Source organism: Strix uralensis, chromosome 1 (genome assembly GCF_047716275.1).
Source record: "Strix uralensis isolate ZFMK-TIS-50842 chromosome 1, bStrUra1, whole genome shotgun sequence".
Classification (NCBI taxonomy): domain Eukaryota; kingdom Metazoa; phylum Chordata; class Aves; order Strigiformes; family Strigidae; genus Strix; species Strix uralensis.
The window spans coordinates 14,236,003-14,257,459 of record NC_133972.1 but is presented as its reverse complement, the minus strand read 5'-3'; positions in this window follow the sequence as shown (position 1 = coordinate 14,257,459).

Below are 21,457 nucleotides of genomic sequence, written 5' to 3'. Positions count from 1 at the left end.
CTTCTGGCTTATCCTCTCTCATGAAGCAACTCTGCTCTTGCAGTCATAGATCTTGGCAGGAATACTCATTTGAAATTTTGGTAAGGGATTATCTTGTGTGATCTTTAGTTATCTAATTTTAGTGTATCTTGTTCAAAAAATGCAAGTTGTGCTTATCATAAAACAATTTTTCATCTCTACTCTTCCCTTGTACAGTAAGTAGGAGGGTCTGGAAGTAGAAGCAAACAATGATGAAGACGATGGTCCACCTAGGTTGCAGGTGTTGCCAAGGTTAAGTGAGTAACTGAGGTCACTTGGTTTGGTCAGCCTGGAGAAGAGAAGGCTGAGGGGTGATCTCGTGTCAGTCTACAACTTCCTCAAGGGGGCAGTGGAGAGGGAGGTGCTGATCTCTTCTCTATGGTGACCAGCAATAAGACATGAGGAAATGGAATAAAGCGGCTTCAGAGAAAATTCAGGTTCAACATTAGGAAAAGATTCTTCACTGGAAAGTTGGCTGGTCACTGGAACGGACTCCTCAAGGAAGTGGTCATGGCACCAAGCCTGTCAGAGTTCAAGGAGCATCTGGATGACGCTCTTATTCATATGGTTTAGTGTTAGGTAGTCCTGTGAGGAACAGGGAGTTGGACTCAATCCTTATGGGTCTCTTCCAACTCGAGATATTCTATGCTTCTATGATTTGCAAAGCCCAGGACACTTCCTAGTGTCTCTGTGGAGGCAATACTGTTATAGGAACAAGGCATTTCCATGAGGAGACAACAGTGTATGGAAGGCCACATTTGCTGATCTAACTCTAGTCATCATTTTAGAAAGACAGAGCAATTTGCAGCCAGTTGGGTATGAGGAAGTGATGCTGCTTGATGATTGGCAGGACTTCTTGCATGCTCTTTTCCCAGCTTTGGCTGCCTGCAGATGGGTCGGCTGTACTGCTGAACAGCCAACATGGTCTCTGACTGTGGGTGGAATAGCCCAATAGCACAAGAGAAGGTACACTGTTGCCTACTGCTTAGACAATCGGAAAAAGGGCATGTCAACACACTGGCTTATGCACAGGGCCTCTGTAGCCTTGATAATGTAGCCAATTTCCTGTACTGCAGGGCAAAGAAGGGTGAAAGGAGGAGTTGAGTATCCTGCATGAGCTATCTGTAGACCTAAGCTAATAGTAACCATCAGCAGCTAAAGCAAACAGGGGTCAGTGAGCTTTGCTCTCTCCTCCCCCAGCACTGAATCCACAACCACAGCTTGGAACATGCTGTAATTGTTAGTCATCATATAGGTAGCAAATTACTAGGCACCTTAAATAAAGAGGAAAGAAAAGGGCATGTACCCTCAGAGGTCAATTTGTAAAGCATGATGGCCCTTGGTCCTACAGAAGGGCTCCGAGCTTCATTAATACAGGTTACTTTGGGGTGAGCTGCTCTGCAAGGAATTTTCCTTGAACATTCTGTAGGCTTCAGTGATGCAAATACTGGGTTAGGTGTCCCCTGAGCAAGGAACGTGTCAGTGGCCATGTCTCAAGAGGCAACCTAAACCTTAACCCGTATCTAGGTGATACCCAATTCATCCAAGAGCTGTGGAGGTGATGGAATCTGGTTTACTGTGGTTTTGTCTTGCAGTGGTGTTCTCTGCTGTCTAATTGGATGCAAAACTCCAGTTGTTTCCCCAGAACTAGAAAGTTCAGGACACTTCACCCTCTGTACTCAGCCAGGGCATCCATGCTGTAGCATTCTCAGTGGGAGAGTTCATGGGGGGTTTTGCCTCTATCTGCTTGCCTATTTGCCTAGCTGGAGGAACTTAAAATATCCAATGCAGCCACGTCTTTGTTATGTTGGACTGGTGGGCCACCAGGACCAAAGGTTACTGGGAGGAGACTGACTCAAGTTATGCAGACACATAAACATATGCACACAGTGTGTGATTACATTAACCTCATTGCCTTAGGAAACTAAGCTACAAGTAGCATGAAATGTAGTAGGATTATATGAAAAGTGGTATTTTCCTTACACAGCAATTGAGTTCACTTGGACAACAGGTGCTTCAGTGATATCTGAAGATATACATATATACAGAGAGAGAATTATCAGCAGAACCAAAGGGGACAAAATAAACCCACCTTGAAATTATACAGAAGTGACTACCATATTTTTGAAGTGTGGGTGTGCTTGTAATACAATATACAGACACAAGTGTACTGAGCACTCGGTATAATGTGAGGTATGTTACTTAAGTAGAATCACTTTTATTCTCTTTGCAGAAATAAAGAACAACGTATTCAAGATCTGTGGCAGAATTATTACCTAGCAGAGTACTATCCTGGCTACAATGGACAGCAAGTCCATCCACAATGTTTTCTTTTGAAAGAAATGGAATCAATTTCAAACATCCAAAACACAACCATCTAACCATGGCCAAGCTGATTTGTCCTAAGCATCCCCTTATGGATGATTATAGGCTATGTTTGGCTCTGCTCCTTGTTTTGCATGGAACAAGATGCTGCGGCTGCTCCTCTAACCTATACACTGTCGTAGTGGTCACGATGTGGTTACAGAATTTCCCACTGCTCCAGAGCTGTTGTGTGGATGTTAGATTAGGGCAAGATGCTGTTCTCAATGCTCAAGTTTTGCCTCATGCCAAGGCTATTTTTGGGTGAGTTGCTCCACAGAGAATTCCTCCCCAGTATTTGATAGGCTTCGATGGTGTAGGAATTAGGTTAGGTGTCAGCTGAAATCTGCAATCCTGTCTGGTGTAATTGTAAATGACCGAGGTTAAGCTGTAGGTGGCAAAAACCAGCTACTTAAATTCATCGTGACTTGTACAACACTTGGTAGGTAGTAAAATAATAATTCATAAAAGCAAGGATGGCATTGTTTAGTTCTGAATGAGTATCTATGGAGCTATTTCTTTTCTTTCAAGTTTAAGTATTGAAAGCACTAAGTACTTGTGCACAGCTGAGTTCATTGTAGACATTTCTGAAAGCTGCTATGAATATATTTACCACTCCAAACTTGAGTAAGCCTCTGGTAAGTGCAAAATATTGTCAAGTCTGTTTTGCATTCTCTCAGTGAATGTTTTGATGTCTGTCTTCAGCTTTATGCTACCACAGAGTTGGCAAGGCACAGGCAAAGCATTTTTTCCCAGCTCCCAACCATATCATAAACTCCACAGGCTTATAAGCAGTATTTATTCTGGTGGCATTCTCTAATGCAGGAAGCAGAAAGATGCCTAACAAGGAAAAGAGAGCTACAGCTCTCAAAGATAAATTTAATACAAATAATTGTTAATAGAAAAAAATTTACTATAGTGTGGAAGAAAAGTTTCAAAGGCTAACTGGCCACAGATTGAAATCGTTTTTGTATAAAAGCTGATTTGAACTGTGCACAGCAATCTGACTCCCTGCTTGGGACTGCTGGAACTGAGCAACAATCCAGGGATATTCCTCAGGGAACCTTTCTTGGCATGCCCTGCACTCAGCCCCCGCCAAATCCAGCCTTCACAGAAGTAGAGAAAGAAATAGTATAGGGGCATCTCCTACAACACATTCCTTGTAATTGTCCTACAAGTTAATCAAACTCTATGCAGGAGGTGAAGAAGCCTCTGTGTGGAAGATGACAAAGAGCATCCCCAGGGATGAGGGATCACAGTCCCTTTCCCTCCTCCCCCTTCTCCCTGTATCTGTACAGATAAATCTGAATCTGGTATTGCAAGCCACACACATTCAAAACTCTGTCACACAGAAATAGTGTGATTGGTTTGTGAATAATGTCATCTTAATAAATATGGGCTCTGCTTCTTCATCTCTTGGTGGTGCATCTACAAATCACCTTTTCAGGCTTTTTAGTTTGCTTTTTTTTTTTTCCCCATCAAAGGAAAAGGGATTTACTTTTCTTATTTATTTATTTATTTGACAGTCATTTCAATATCAATTTTTAAAGTTTTCCTGAAACACTGATGAGCATGGCATTTTCTTTAAAAATATGTTGATTGGAATTCTCTGTTAAACCAAGGTAGAGGACTTCAGAAAGATACCAACTATCACAGGTTTCACATGAGAACAAGTGTTGTCCAAACTATTATTTATAAACACAGACTAAGAGAAATATGAAGAGTCCAATGAATAGCAAAAGCACAACCTTGATAACAGGCTTCAGAATTAGACAGGCTTCACAAAAGGATGCCAGACAGCAAGATAGAAATCAAATCATTCCCTTATCAGATGAGAGCATTATAAAAATGCCCTCAAAGAGCTTCAGGACCCTGGAGTACTGAACACTCTGAAAACTTCAAGGTTGCAAGAAATCTGAGGAAGTATTGAAAACAATTGTAGGCTGTGCAACCAAGGTAAAAGTAGTTAGGGGATGCTCTAGAGGTCAAAACTCCTTAAAGCAAACTGCATAGCCAACCTGCAAAAGCTTGACTAGGAGAATTCTGTCTTCATATGCTGCAGACTCAGTAAACAGACCATCTTAAATCAAGATTTAATTTGTACCCTCTGAGAGTCACTTATCTCAGTTGAACTGTAGTTTTGGATTGAACGTGGAAGTTTTAGCAGTTTGTACCACTTGAATGAAGTCTTTACCCATACAACTGGCAGGTGCTTCTGCAGGGTTCAAATCCTGCTGTGGAGAAGAAAGACTCTCTTGGGTCTCATGGGCTCTGGTTCAGGCCCCAGAACAACTGGGAAACTCATTTGCCTGCTGTCCTTTCTCAACCTGAAGAAGCCATGATAGGCAAGTATCTCTGTCATCCCAGAGCTGTGCAGTTCAGAGCAAGACCACCAACACTCAACAGATGTGTCTGCCTTACCACAACCTTTTCAGCAAGAAACCAAGTAAGAATTAAATTTTCTCGATGGGGTGAGTAGGGCTACCAGCAAGTCCTGTGCAAAAGCCGTAAGCATTCTTTATTCCTAATTCATACAGCTTGGCTTCTGGGAAGCAAATTATTAGTCTGTACCAGTATGCAATCACTTTTTAATCAAGTGACCAAGGCTTCTTTTTTGTTATTTAAAAATTCAGGCCTGGTAACGAACTATAATGATTCACTGGGAGCCCTTTTCAGGTAAAGGTCTCAAGTAGCATCCTTAAGATTTCACAAAAACCTTGTGAGGTAAGAATTAATGACTGTCTCTACAGATGGGTACATTTTACTCTGGGAAGTCAAGAGGCCAATTTCATATAGGCAGTTAGAACCCCATGGCACCCATGTACTTTGGCAAACATGGGCCACAATGTTTTGCCCGCAGTGCGAATTTGGGGTGGCTGGTGTTCAATTGCCCATGTGTCTTGCCTGCTAGCCATATTCTTTAGCCATTGGGCTCTTCTGCCTGGAGTGGCTGAGTGCTGTGGTCAAGGTGTACTGCAGGCTACTGCATGTTTTGTGTAAGAGACGGGCTTTGGCTACAAGGCAGCCTGGCTTTTGTTTGCTTCCTTCTTAAGACTGCTTTTTCCCTGGTCTCTAGCTAATATCTAAGAGGTTATAACAACCTAGGCCGTGAACAGAGTAAAACGCAGAACTCCCAATAATAGTTACATTGGACTGAAAAATGCTAGCTTTAATCCTTTTTGTGTGTGTCTCTGCATTTTCCAGCATCTATAAAACCTCATTGCTGGAGTATTAAAATACAGCAGATGTCGGTCAAGCATTTCTACAGACTTAAAGTCATGCTTCCGTAACTGTCTGTTCCTCCCGGAGTGAGAGACTGGGGAACAGCAAAGCTTTCTTGTGTGTTTTATAAAGGCAGTAACCCTCGTGTGAGCTGTTTTAAAAGTGAGCTGAGTTCTCTGTTGAGATGCTTAGCAGGGAAAGCCTCTGTACACAGAGGGCCAGCCCACTGCAGATGCCTGTGCTCTCCTGCAGACATTCCATCTTTTGGAGTTTGTGGGCTTAGTATTGGATCTGAAGTCATTTGGGAATGTATGTTCTGGTTTTGGCAAGCGTGTTTAAGTCCATCTCACTTGACTTCTTGTGAGTTAGTGTGTATGAATTGTCTACTTGTGTTCTTTGTACCATATTCACCATCTGATTTCTTCTTATAGTGCCTTAAGCAACTCAACTAGTTATCACATTTGTGCACACATATGTTTGAGGGAAGATTTATGTTTTCAGATACAAATACTAATCCATTCATTAAATGCATTTACAAAAAGAAACAGGAAATTATTTTGTGCCAAGATGTGAGCATAAGAACTATTGGTGGATTTGATCACTACTTTTTTTTTTTTTCTTTTCTCAAAATCACAGACATTTTATATTCCTATATAGAAAAAGTCAATAATATTTCTGGAACATGTTTGATAGTTCTGAAGCAGACTGAACTCTTAGAGGATTCCCCTTTCCTTATCTTTTCCTACATGGCAACGTGATGTGCTCTCTTCAGGTACTGTTCTCATATGTACAAGTTGAGTCACCCATTCAGGGAACAGAAGCCACGTTCCTGTGCTGAGTCACACTGGCCAAATACAGAGTGCCAAGCATCAAAAAACACAGAGGAGCCTTTGCTTCAAAGAGCTTTTGGAAATGGAATGTTTCTTAACTATTACAAACATTTGTTGAGCAATTCTGACAAATCTGTAAAATTCATTACTATCCTGAGTATAGAAAAAGGACTAGTTCCAAGAACAGATGAACTAATGAAACCTAATTTCCTATAAATTTCTGTTTCATTAAAGAAATATGTAGAAAAACTGTAAGGGTTAAATCTGTTTAATTATTCTGGTCTTTGGTGTTTGAAGAGGATGAGAAGTTCAGTGGAAATCTTTTTCATTACAGAACATTTCTATCTCTCTGAGGGCATTTTCCAGTATCTAACAAGATTCGGTTTCTTCTCAGAAACCAGGTTAAAAGGACTTTTTATTTTTGGTAACTAGCAGTTACCAACCTAGAAGCAGTGTCTGAGGGGTTAGTAGTAGCAGGGAGGGAGGTGTTGCTGAAGGAGAAACTTGGGAAGATCCTGTAATGTCTAATGTGTTGAAAGACAGCAATAAAGCAAGTCAGTGATAAAGTTATTTGCCTGCATATGAAATAAACTTTAAGTCTCTTATAAGTCTGCATAGGATTGTATTACTTGATAAAGCAACAGTTTTATCCAGGGTCAAATGCAACCTGGTAGTTTGCAGAGTAGCTTCCTGTTTGAATATACACAATGAGAAATTAAACTGATTTGTCTGGTTAGGAAATAGCCAAGACCATGCTGAGGTGCTTGAGTTCAGGCATCGATCATCATCTGGGTGCTTTTGGTTTTGTTTTGGTTTTACAAAACTGCTATAAGCAGCTTCTGAATAACTTCTGAACTCGAGCTCTGCTTATGAGGTAGGATAGGTCCAAAGTCACACAATACTGTTTCTGTTCCCAAACAGCTCTGTTCACGTGGGACTGAACTCATATCTGGGCAAAAGTACGGCCCAGGCAGACTAAGGGGAGCAAAGTATCGTAAGCCTCTTCCTGCTGGGATGGAGTAACATTCAGCTGATGACTCTAACCAGAACACTGCAGATGCAGTAATTTGAGCAGCACTGTTCAGTCTGTGCTAACTGGCTTGGCAAGGGCGATTTGAAACAACCTGCATCAGATTGGACAGGAACCTTGAATGAAGTTTGGAGGAAGGGCTCAGTTCATAGAGAGCAGGACTATCACTAGAGCTATTTCTTTTAAAGAACAGTTTAACTTCACAAGTTTATAGGTGATCTAGCAAGCAATACATGAAACAAGACTCGGTTGTGTACCCCACATGAGCTGCCGTGAGACTTGAAGCTGTGAGGTGTCTGTCAGACAGGGAAGGGGTTATTGCTTGGGTAAAGCTCTCGGCAGAGCTAGCTGCAGTGCCGTGTACTCAGCATATGATATGCCAGTGAGATTTGTTGCTGATAAAATAATAACCTGATATCCTGTGGGAGGACTCTGGAAGTGTGAAAATTATGAAGTGTGGTTCACTTCCCATCTGGAATGAACTATTTTCAGATTGCTTCTAAAATTGCACTTAAAATCGGGGAAGTCTATATTCTCCACAACCGGTTTTTCTTTTGTTTCCTTTCTCCTCCCAAGGCTTTTCATTTCTCCATTTCCAAACACAGCAATTTAAAACTATATGGAAGAAGTCAGGCTGCTGCGGAAAGCATTCAACAAGACACGCTTCTGGAACCTGGCCACCAGCCATGCTGCATTTAGTCTAGCAAGTGTCCTGTTAATTACATAAGGGCTTTAGAGGAGATAGCAGCTATGATAAGTAAATAAAAATCCCAGCTCTCTAGAAAGTGGGAACTGTTTTCCCCTTTTCTCTGCTGGGACTGTAAACCCTCCCCTCTGATGCTGGAGAAGAGCTAGCAGGGCTGCATGCCCGGCAGCATCCCAGGCAGCTGCCAGCTACCCCAAACGGCTCAGCATGCCCGGGAACATCCACGCTAGCCAACGCTGTGCGAAAGGGCTCGCTGGCTGCCTGCGCAGACCTGCACAGCTATTCCAGTGCGCGCTCTGCGAATACCAGCAGTACCACCCAGGCTTCAGTCATTAGCCTAAGGTCATCAGTACATTACTGTGCATGGGAGTGTCTGCATTTTATGTATCACTACAGCTTGTCTGGGTGTGTATGTATTTGTTTGTGTGTTTGCCCTGTAATGATCCAACCTATCTTACATGTATATTTTAAAATATTTTGTAAAGCGAGGGTAGATATCATTATCTAAAGGAAAGTGAAGCGCAGGGTCAGAGGTTACGCCCTTTGCTGAAGGATACAGAGCAAGTCCTTGGCAGAGATGTGACTGAGACACCGGGTTTCTGACACAAAGCCTGCAGTCTCCGCTAAGCCACATTACTTTTTTGACTCTTCTGTGTAGGAAGCATTATGAATTGTAGATTATCTAACGTGCATTCGTATTGTTGTGCTTCAGAAAGCCCCATGGCAATGGAGAAAGGAAAGTGTATTTCTTTACCTAAGGACCTTTCCCACTATTGCTACTACTTAACACCAAAGCCTAAGCTCAGCAACAATTCACATTGACTAAAGCCTGAATGGCAAATAACAGCTAAGAAGAGCACTCGCCTGAGCCCTTTAGCAAATGTTTGATGGAGTGACTGGCCGAGTCCATCTGCATTCACTTCCAGTGACCAAAGCAAGTGGTCACAGACCCAATTATGACCTGGAATGCTAAATCAAAGTCCTGCAGATGACCTGATCTGACAATTAGTCCAGTCCTCTGCTTTTTGCTGCATGTTTGTTTACAACGATTACTCCTTCTTGAAATAATTAGTTTTGGTTAGTATGGCAGAGCTTACTGAAAATCAAGTTGTTTGGCAACTTTCATGTTTTGGATATTTTCCTTCAGAATAGTTTTATTTCCCTAGAATTTTTCAGTAGAACAGAAATGTAGAAAGAATCACTGCTGGGGGTGATGCATTTTGACCATGTTTTCTTTAGGAACAATATTAAAAGAAGTCTAGAAATAAAAATCATGCTTAACCAATAAATTAAAGCAAAATGTCTGAGCAGACTGGAAAGAATATTTTGGAAATTTTTTTAACAAAACCATTTCTGGAAAAATGGAAACAACATGCATTATCAGTACAGTCTCTTCTGCACTTCTCTCAGAAAGCTAAAATTTACATGACAAATGTGCCCACCTCCAAAGTAGACCATAAACTCAAAGAACCAACCAAATAAATCACTTTGCAAGAGACAAATGCTTTCCTTTGGTCTTTTTTTAGATTGCAAGCCCCTTAGGGCAGGGATAGTCTTTACTTTATACCATCTATCGAGCCAACCCACCGCTGAAACTTAAGAAGTAATAGTTTCTACGAGACGTGATTCACATCATAAAAATCAGCTTGTACCCTCTTGTTGACACCTCTGCGTAGGACAGGAACTGAGCAGATATTCAGACTGGATGTTGTTTCAAGTGGAGTTAGTGAGAGAATGTGGTGTAGACTGCAGAATTTGCTCATAAAAATAACATGATTTTTTTTATTCATTTCTCAGCTCTCTTAATCACATTCTCACATCTCATTGTAGATTGTGAACTGCAAGCCATATATGAAATTAAAGCAGTCAAAGAACCTAAGTGTATTTTTGTGATATATCAGATGAGCTAATTTTAACTCTTACTCATCTTTAGGCTGTGTAGTCATTGAACACAGTTCTGCTACAGCAAAAATAACTAAGAGGGTTTTTTTCTCTGCTTCTTTTTTTTAATGTGACGAGGACAGACAAGCTTGAAACAAACTGCGTTCCTTCTCCTTCCCTCTCCACTTCCCTCCCAAAATCAGTTACAATCATAATTCATGAGACTATAGTCTAATGAGTTTGATCTCTTCTTTTCTAGTGGTACCACAGAGACGTTGGACCACTGGGCATACTGAACAGCGCAGAATTTTGGGGAATCTGCTACTTGGGATGAAGGAAGGTCAGACAACAAGTGTTAATGGTCCTGAGTAGCCTTGTCTTTTATGAGACTCTGCTAGGGTCTGTGAAAGCACCTATGGAGGACACTTTCTTTTCTTAGTGCTGTTCAAAATTGTAATGCCTCTGCATGTGGATGGACTTACGGACAGGTTCAATAAGCTCTTGGAGAAGCACATTCCTTAAATAACTTGTCAGCATCTTGTTCCTGCAATTTGTTGGAAAATAAGATCAAGAGCTTGTCCTACAGCTGTGTTAACTTGGGCAAGCTTGAATGTAGACTGAAGTGCTAGGCACCGCTTTCCTTATTTTGCTCTTTGTTATGCAGTGTTTTTCTAATATCATGTATACATTGAGGGAAGCAGAGATTTACATATTCAGTATTGCTAAGATAGTGCTCCACAGTAAAGGTCAGATTCCAAAGCCTTTACTCATGGTGAGTAGGTCCCTCCTCCATGAGTAATGTCTTGGAGACCAGGGAAGCTCCTAGTGAAATGAAGCATTACTTAACATGGGATGAAGCTTTAGAGCCTTTCCCCATAAATTTAGGGACAAATATTGTCTCTTTACCTCCTGTACCTCTAGGTCAATCTCATCCCACACATGCAGATCCTGCATAGGTATGTGTCACATGGGAGTGATTTACACAGCCAACAGCCAGAAACATGGGGCGGCAGCCTGGTATTGGAGCCAAATCAGGGGAATTCAACCCAAATTATCACCCACCTCTAATGGATATCTCAGAGATCTGGCAGTCCCTACACCCCGCTGACTCCACAAGTATTTTCTGTAGCTGGGAAGAGTGTGTGTCCCACTCCATGAGCTCAGGGAGAGAGCAGGTCCTGAGCTGACATTGGGGAAAATCCCTCTCTGCTGCTCTAAACTAGCTCTGGTGGTGGCAGATGAGGGGACTTCCCTCCCCGGAGGAAGAAGAGCTGTTCTGTGTACATAAATACCTGAAAAGCTGGGGAACAGCACCTAGGGACTTCCACTTTTGCTTGCCAGGATTAATTCAGTGCAACAGGAGAGCAGCTGTACTGTGTCAACCTAAAATCAACGCTTCCATGATACCAGTCCTTCCCTGTCCCACCCAACCCCAACAGCTGCTGTGGTGTTAGACCTTTCCTGAGACAACGATTGCACTTGTGTCCCTGCATTTAACATCCCTCAATAAACTTGAACTCTTTCATAAATTGCTCCCATACATCACAATGTTCTGCAGTGATGAGCTCCACAGCAAAGCTGGGCACTGAGGGGAAAAGCACAGATTTGGTAAAATAATGTTGTTGTTGAGTGTGGGCTGTGGGGCCTGCAGGAGATGGCTGGTGACCTCTGCTCTTCTTAGGCAAGTGTCGGCAGCACAACTTTCCCCATGTGCTGGCCCTATCCCCAACAAAACTTGTGTCTGTAGCAACGCCGTTGCTGTTTGGGTGGGAGGTAGTTACCTGTGTTAGGCCCAGATTTATGAAGACATTGCAGTATTTAATTCTTAAGCTTAAAGAAAAGATCTGTGCTGTGCTGAATATGAAGTCTAAACTGCCAGCTTTGAGTAGAGACATATCGGTGGAACATTGGGAGAGAGCTTGCAGGACTTGTTATACTTGTTCTGTGAATAAGACGAGGCTTTCTATTTCCCAGACTGTTGTTCTGACAGATTTTACAGGCACTAAAGTAAACAAATGCCTTTCCTAGAGAAATGCTGCTATTAAAAATGCTCGGGCTGGATTTTTGTTTTAAAATGGAAAGAAAGCAAATACATCATTCCACTCTGATTACAAGTGGCAGTGAATTATTTGTCTGCTTTGGATCTGCCTATAGGCACATACGCAACCATTATGCAGCAAAACCATCGCCTTCATTGCCTTCTTTCACACTGGGCATAAGTGGGCTCCACATCATGGGCTGAAGGGGAGGGCTGAAGCATCTATACCGGATGAAACCATGGAGTTTGCTGCTCACAGCCTCTGTTCCCCCCACCCATCCCACGCATACAAACAAATGGCCTCCCCCAAGCTTTTACCCTGGTTTTAATCCCTCCTAGAAAAAGAAGTGTCAGATGTTCATATTAACGTAGTGGTTAACCAGCCTGTGGTTAGGAACTCTTTACTGGACTGGCTTGATGTATACAGCTCTTGTCACCACACCAGTAATTAAGAGTGAACAGAGCAGCAATGCCAGTGCTGTCTCTCATCGACTTTGCCATCTTTCCATTTCAGGGAGGAAGCTTCGCTTAAGAAGTGAGAGTGCAGCTGTTCCCTCAAACGGCAAACACCCTCTCAGTTATACCAAACCAAAATCATTCTGCAAGGTGAAGATTTGAAGAGTATTTAGCATTCCTAAAGCCTGCGCTGGGTATAAAGCACCATGTAGTTGTTATTCTTAAAAATTACTTAGCTATTTCTACTTGTTATCCCCATTTTACAGAGGGAAGGTTGGGCTCAAGCAGATTTACAGCTTCCAAAGCTCTGGCTCCTACTTCAGCATCTAATTTTTCAGGCCATACAGAAGAATTTACTTTCTTTGGGAAAGATTTTTTTTCCTTTCTGCACTGATAAGCTGCACAGGTCTCCCAGAAAGGCAGTGACATGCTCCCACTTGTGTTTTTGAGACTTTTTCATCGTAATTCTTATTTTCCCTTGCCACCTTCTCTCTACATGGGTAAGCCTGGTGTTCACGTATGGTCAATTTTCTGGTTCTTAAGAAACTGCAAATGAAATGCGACCTCCTTGGTTTCCTTTCCTGAGGGAAGTCCGTGTGAGCCGGCTGCTGACTCTGCAGGGAAGCCCTCTGACTTCTGTGTGGGCTTGTTCAAGTAGGTCTGGCTTCTGTTGCGCTTTATGTTAGCTTCAGGGGTGAGATGCAGAGATAAAAACAAAGGTCAGGAGCAGATCTGTGAATGACAAACATCAGGATTGTGGAGTGCATATGCCTCTCCCATTAGCCGTAACAACTTCAGTAACCTTGGACCACACTGATGTCCTGATATAGTGTCTTTAAACTTAAAAAAAAAAGCCTCGAGAGAGCGTTCAGACGTACTGCAGTGTGCTCCAATTCAAATCGGGTCATGGAGTTGCACTCTCTAAACCTGTCATTATTCCTGAGGCGCTAGCGAGGACATCAAGGGCACATTTCAACTGTTTCAAGTCAGGCAATCGCAGCTTCTTGCCAGCTCCCATTTTTTTAGCCTGGAAGCAAGATTCATGCAGTCACTCCGTCTATCGGTCCCTGTCCCTGTTAATGAATTTTAACCAAATTCCACAGAAGAGTGAGGACCTTGCAAGCCTTGTGCAACCTGGCCATAGGTAGAAATGAGAGGCTGCAGCCTCAGCAGCTATCTTTCTGTTGCCATCAGCCCCCATGGCAAATTAACGTGCATACATCCCCATACCGGCTGCGTCTCATCCAGCCGGTGTTGGAGGGCATGAGAGGGTATTGCAGATGACAGGCAACAAAGGGAGAAAGCCAAATCATTTGTAGAAAACCAGTCTCCAGTATTTCCACTGCTGAGAGGCCCAGGCATTTGTTTTCCTTCTGCTGCAACCACATAGAAAACAGGCAAGATTTTAAACCACTCATCCATTTGCAGACTCGTCTGCAATTCCCACAAGACCCTTGTCTCAATTTAATAGATTGGTCAAGGCACATAATGAAAAAGCACTTGCTCACCCAAATAAGCCAGAAAAGCCAAAGTATCAGCTTGCATGAGCAAGCGCTTGCTGGGTGAGCAAGGGCTAGGCAATGTAGCATGAATACATGAAGGAAGAAGATTATTGAAGTTTAAATTGATAAAACCTTGAGGAAGCTTGAGTCATTGGTGATAAATTTCTGTCTTCAGAGGAAATTAGTTTTAAAGGAAAAGGAGCTGGTTTAAAATATATTTAAAGTATCAAATTGCATGTATTTATGCCAAAGTCACTTTCCCACTCCCACAGACTGGGAATAGAAATTGTGGTCCTCAGTTGCCTCTTTGAAAACTGCAGCATCAGTTCTTTTACATTCAGACAAGCAGTGAGGTCAGGAGGAAGCAGGTCTGGAGAAGTTAATGCTCTTGTGCTGGGTCTCATTTTTTAAATGAATGGGGTCTCTAGTCTGCAGAAGTGGCTGGGAAAGGAAGTAATGCATAAAATCAAATGACAAGGAGCTTGTAGCTTGAGGAGCTGCTTATGAAGATGGGATGATGGAGAATGTAAGTAGCCTACCCAATCTGACCCATTTCAGAAAAAAAAAATGGCAGGGGACAGGTCACTTTATCCTCATATATCCCTGGGCTGTTTTATGGTATGCTTCCTATTGTACCAGGATATTGTGTTCTTACCAGCGGTGCAGGATATCACACACTGGTAGCTGGGGGGTCTGATGGAGGTGGGAGTGTGCACACGGAATTGATTAGAGGTTCACATCCTCTCGGCGGCAAGTCCTGTGGGGATTTTAAGGTCTGAACCTGAGTTTGGAGAAGAGGAAGCTGCGGAGACAGCTATATCTTAATTGCCTCTGGAAGGTTTACTGAAATGCTCAGAGAATTGCTCATCCATCTGAACAGAAAGGGAGTACTGCCATCAAAGCTTCTGGGAGCTCAAGAAGTAAATACCGGGGAGCTGAGATCAAACAGATACCCTGAGGTGTGCTGGGGACCATGTTATAAATAGGAAGGAAGAAAAAGATCAGAGCATTCAGGTGATCCCTCTCAACCCCTTTTTGTAGCCATATTTTGACAGCACCTAAAATGTGATGTCAGCCCTTGATTGTCTGGTTGGCAGATTAACTAACTTTCCCTCTATCCAGTAGCGGCACCTGATTTCTGAGGATGTAGTGGGCAACCCTGGCTCCTGCCCTGCCCCTGTCCTGGTACGTGCCACTGAACTGGCTCTCTGCAGAGCTGCCTGACTGTTTTCAGCCCGTTCTTTTCATTACAGGTCCTATGTATGTTTTGTATTATCGGTGGGTTTACTTCATCTCGCTTATCTCACAGTATCACTGGGTAATGGGAAGTGCTTGGCATTCTCACCCCACTGCCATTTTCATATCGAGTGGTTTTCTAGGTAACCTGTGAAAGACTGAGTTTGTTTGTGTTCTGGGTTTGGGTTCAGCCCAGTCTGGAAACCTCAAATACTGAAGTTGGGATCCAGGTCCAGTCTTGCCTTCTAAAGATCAAAACTTCTGTAGGAACTCAAATATTTGATTGTTGTTTCTTTTTTTCTAGAAACAGCAGATTGTGGTCAAGGGTATTGGCAAAGAGAAAGTGAAGCAAGGGTGTAAACATAACCCATTTGTAAAAGCATTTTGGCATGGATCAGGAGTGTGCTTTTGAGGGTGATCCTCTTTGTGCCACGGTCTTGGGGTGCACAACCTGCGCTTCTTCCAGATGGAGCTCAACTGAAAGATGCCCTCCAGGGGCACACACAACATACCCCAACCACTCATTCAGTCCATAGGATCACACTAGAGGCAGCCTGAACTAAAATGTCCAGAAACACATGCAGTGAGGATGTCAGGGCCTCTGTACCAGCTGTTTTGCTTTACAGATCCGGTCCTCCAGCGTCACGTTACTTGCCCAAATCTCAGTTTTCAATATCGTACATTGTTGCATTGGCCAAACTGCCGTAGGGCCATACTCAGGGGCATTTATATTGGCTCCTCCTCATTAGAAAATAAAGATGCCATTGCTGGGAAGTCAGGCACTGCGTGACCTCTCTGGTGCCCAGAACCTACTCTTCTGCTCAGTCACGTTTGGTGACAGTCTCCAACACACTGCAGAAAACATCTACTTGAGAACGATTTTGGAAGCTAAAGCTATGATAAAGGGAAAAAGGCAACTGGCTGCCTGGCTATGTCCTATGGGATTTGTTTCAGCACGGTTGCAATATCTCTGGGAAATAGGTTAGATTAATCATATTGAATTGCCCAGCCTTTGCAACATATGTCTTTATTATTTAGCTATGCAATGCTGAATAAAATGTGATAGAATTATTTTTAAGCCTTATGACTCATTTTGTTTTAAATAAAAATGACCTGTGGTTAAAATGCTTTGGGGACACAACCTCAAAGTACACGACAGAAAAATCCTTTTCCTATTCTTTTCAGTGACAGCCTTGCTATTGGGCCAAGGTTTCATGTGGAAAATGTAAATTATTTCAATGGCATATCTCTGGAGTCACAGAGAAGCAACAACCAATGCAGTGTCTATAATTGTTAGGGTACTTACTGTCTTACGAGGTGGGAGAAAAGAACTGATGGCCATCTTTGATTTTTTTGGCTAGAAAGGAAAACTTGCCTACTGAGAGACTCTAGTTATTGAATATGCGCATGCTGAGATGAGTACGAAACAGAACTGCTGACTTTGAAATATTGGGAAATAGGTATGACCGTGTCTGTATTGGTCAATCATGCAGGGAGTGTTCCCTGCACATTGTGCTAGATCGTCTGTGCTATTCATTTATGCAAACAGTGCCAGGCTAGGCTGGCTAGTATTCTCCCAAACACGGTTTGAGAGGTAGCAGAAGCCAAGGATTACTCCTGGTAGGTAGTTTGGATGCAGCCACACTGGTTTGGAAGCTGAGAGAGTTTAACATTTTGATGGACACAAGCTACTCTGTGGCAGGTCATTTACATGCTGAAGAATGGTTCTGAAAATGTTAAATTTACTTATATAGTCAGCTTCTGTGTGTCTTTGTTTTTAATTTGAGTAACACATAGGAATTCATGCAGAAAAGTGAGTTAAAGCAGAGATACTTCAATAATGCAAAATAAGGAGTGGATATAAGGGAAGGCTGACTTCTTTTATATTTGCTAGCCCAAATAAGGACTGGTAGCTGAAGATGTTTAGGAGAATCATGGTGTTGCAATCTCCTATCATTCCTATCTGTGTCCGCTTTGGATGCAAACAGTAGGAGATGGCTGAATCTGAAGAAACCCCCATTATCCGCACCCTTGATGCAACTCACATTCTTTGTGCGTTGACTCAGGGTTATCAGCTTTCCTCACTGTCTCTTTGCCATAGATTTTGCAGCACTACAAACTCCTAAGGAGACAGTCCTTTTTTTTGCTATATTTGCACATGGTATTGAACTTCAGGTGGGAGATCAAAGGACTGTACTAGGAAGGGATGGGATGAGGCAGCATAAGCACAACCAGCCCCAGCCAACCATTACAGCTGAGCTCAGCTTTGTGGCACTTTTACTCTTCCTAAGGCAAAGTTCAGGGCATGGGCTTGTGCCTTGTTGTCCCCCTCTCTTTGTCACTGTGGACATACAGGGACTATGACAGCCTATGCAGTGGGTCAGGAATTAGGTGAGCAAAGCTATAAAGCCCCTTCTTTGCTTGTGCAGAACAGATGGTGAGAGTAATGCAATTAGCAGTATTAGTGTTTATAATCAGACACCAATTATTACGAGTCACCCATCTTGAATAACTATATGGTATGATCTGGTGACGTTAGCTTTAGTTCTACTGACATCGGATTTTTTGACAGCATGTTCAAATTGTATTTGCTGCAATCATACAGAGATGTATGATTTCTGGTTGAGCAAAAGAGTCTATGTAGAACAATAATATGAGCATAAGTCACACTACAAAGTACAGAAACAAGGCAGAAGCTTGTTTCTATGTAGGAAGCTACTGCACTGTTTAGTAACAAAGATTTTGGCTATAACGTACCTCATTCCATCACAGTATCAGTCCTTATGGCCTTACACATACAAACTGTAAAACTTACTTAAGTAAGACCATGGCAAGAAACACCTGTCTTCAGGATTTGTTAAAGTATGCGAAAAACCACAGTAGTCCCTTCTTGATGTTACAGACGCCAAAGCGATGGATGCTTTAAAGCAGGAAATGTGTTCCACCCTTCGAAATGATCAGATGGCAATGGAGATGCCATATTCCCCAGCAGTTCAGAAGAGATTTTGCTAGAGAGGAAAGAATAGCTATATGGAAATTATAAAACTGCATACCTTTGTCAATATAGTATAGTTATTCCCATGATACCCTGACAACATTGTTCAGTTTACATTATGAATTGTAACGTTTATCTTGACTGAAAGAATTTGCAATACCTTTCTTTTGTTTTGTGGGATTATTTTAGATGCTAATGAAAATGCACAAAGCAGCTTATTTTTCCTTTTCAGCTTTATACTGGACAAAAATTGAGGGTCTTTGCAAAGAGGAGCCATAATTCAGAGGATAATTAGCAGTTTCTCCTGTGCAATGGGTGGCGTAGGATCTTTGGGTACTAAAATCCACTACAGCCTCAGAGTTTTTATTTTTATATTTATTTTTTGTTGCCTACTTTCATTAGTGAATAAGCTGATGCTGAAAATCCCATCAGAGTTTAAAACATTTTAGAAGTCTGTTTCTGAGTTAAGTGAACATTCCCCGGAAAATGCGACATTGAACCTGGTGACTGAGATGACAGATAAAACCTGGACATTAAAAAAATAAAAAAGTGTAGGAACCCTCCTGAGATAATACCATGGTCACGTGTTGAAATACTGACTGTGCAATTTACGATAATTAAGGTTTAATTCCAGCACCTGTGTGTGTGCTGGTTTTGTCCTTTCTAAGTGCTGTTATACAAACAAACAAACAGTGTTCAGAGCGAGAGAATCTGAGTGTGTAAAAATTGATAAATTTTTATCAGGGACACTCTCTAGAAGCAGCATGATCGGAGGAGGTTTAAATACAATGTTTAGAATAAATAGCTCTTGAGTGATAACCCTAGCTCTGCCACTAACACTCTGCCCAAGGCAAATTATTTTACATCTATAAAATGGAAATGATAGCTACTAACCTGCTTTACAGGAGATTTGTGAAGATAAATCAGTTAATGTTTGTGCAATGTTTTCAACATGCAAATTGTCACAAAGCTCCACAAATTATTACCTCAGTCGTTGCTTTAAAACCTCAGCGAGGAGTCATAGAATACAAACTACAATGCAAACTACGATGTCCACAATCTCAAACACCACGCAGATGAAATCTGAGCGAGCCGGATTGTAGAACGTCGGTCATTCAGCTCTGCTTCTTTTCTTCTCTTCCAGTAAAAAAGCCTGCCCTTTAAAATCGCTTTTGCAACACTCAGAGAAGAGCTATGTTGCCATCAAGGAACAGTTGCTGATGAATTTTTTGGAGGGGCAAATGCTGACCCACTTTTCAGTGGATAACGAAGACCAACACGGTTTTTTGTTTCGTTCAAGAAAAGGACCCAGCAGCAGTAATTTCTTTACACTCAAAAGGATTTTGAGACTCTATTCTGTTTTGAGGGAATGTGGAAGAGACGGGAGAATTAATCCTGCTTTTTCCACTGATCAGGAAATCAGTTATTCATCCTCTTATAGTTACTTCCCTCCATGTGCAGCAAAGCAATCAGCTCAGCGGCGCAGGCAAGCGGTGGTGAGCAGTCACAGTTCAGATCTGCAACCCAGCAGTATCTTCATACGAAGGAACTACCAGTTTACATGGACTTTACTCCATAGGTCAGCATGTTTATGCTTAATATATAGAAGACAGGAGACATATACATACTATAAAGCAAGCGAGTCAAAAGAAAGCTGAAGCAAAATGTTGCATTTAGTATGATATTCTCACAATCAATTTAAAAATTGGTGGTCAAAAGGTTGGCCTTTGTTCCATGACCTTTGATCCATGCACACATGCATGGATGTATGATGGTAATAAAAGTTTTGCAATATGAATATTACATGCCCTTGGCAAAATTAGTGTGGTTACATTAGCTTCAAAGGAGTTACACCAAAGGCAGTCTCTGGGTATGTGACCAGCTGTTGAGGGAAAACATCGTGTTTGAATTCAAACTGTTCCACGAATTGTTCAGTTGTGTAAAAAAGGCCTGAAAACCCTGCCTGTCATCCTAAGCAACTTGTACCTCAGTCTTAGAGTCTCCTTATGTATCTCATGACCTTGGCAAGTAGAGCAGAGATGCCATGGCATCTCTTTCTCATCATGGAGAGAAAATTTAAAGGGGAATTTGCCTAGTCTTCTCCTGCTCATCATGTCAGGAATGAAGGAGGAGTTTAGTTAGGATCAAATACTTGGTTTTATGTGCATTTATGTAAAGGCAGTACATGATGGGAGGTGAAGCAAGTATGAAAAGTTCCTGCTCAGTATAGCAGGTAGAATCACAATTGCACGAAAAATTCTGCAAAGCAAGTGTTTGTTCTTTAGCGTGTTAGGACAGGGCTTGGACAAGTTGCTCCACTGAGTTCATATGCAAAAGATGTTTGCTTTTTTCCCCCTATGTTTAGTTTGTTTTTCAGTTGTCACTTTGAATGCTTTCTTTTTCTAGATTTTAAATACTCCATCGCCTTCCATAGTGGTATCTTGATGCTCGACATGCACGTCTAGGGGCACATGTTTTTATTTAGTATTCATCTACAGAACTGATTTGAAGTTCAGTTCTCGGTTGTCTTAACTGCACTTTCTTTCTTATGATGCAAGCTGCAATCGTTAGGGTCTGCTGAGGATGCTTTGCAAATCTTCCCTCCCTAGAAGTTGATCTTTTTTCCCTGGGCCTCTTATTTTTAAAGATCCTCCTATTTGTCTAAATAAATTAAAAGTAATCATATACACATAATGTTTATGAAGTTGCAGTGTGTGAACATCTTTGAAGCAAATTGCATTAATATTGTACTGTAAGCCCAGATTTTGCTCTCAGTTACAGCCACAAAACCAATCCTATGAGTAGAGTTCCTCGGATGTTACTAATGTCTGAGTTTACTTCAAAGTACATCTTTCACATTATTTACAAAATATAATCAAACCAGAATGTCAGCTACAGCATACAAAAGCTGACTTGTAACCCAATTCATCTTAATAAAAGATTACAGGCATGGCAGGATGATACATGGTTAAAGGCATGTGGTCAGGCATCGGGTTTTGTGCTAGGATAAGTAAATGGGATGGTGGTTTTCTCTGCCTTGTTAGGACAATAACTAGTTAAACTATCAGAAAAAGATTGTAGAGAGGAAGTTGACTGGCAGGAGAAAAGTAATGCATCTCTCTGAGGACATGCATCACAGAGGACAGTCAAGATACACTCAGTATTTTGCAATCTATTGTGTT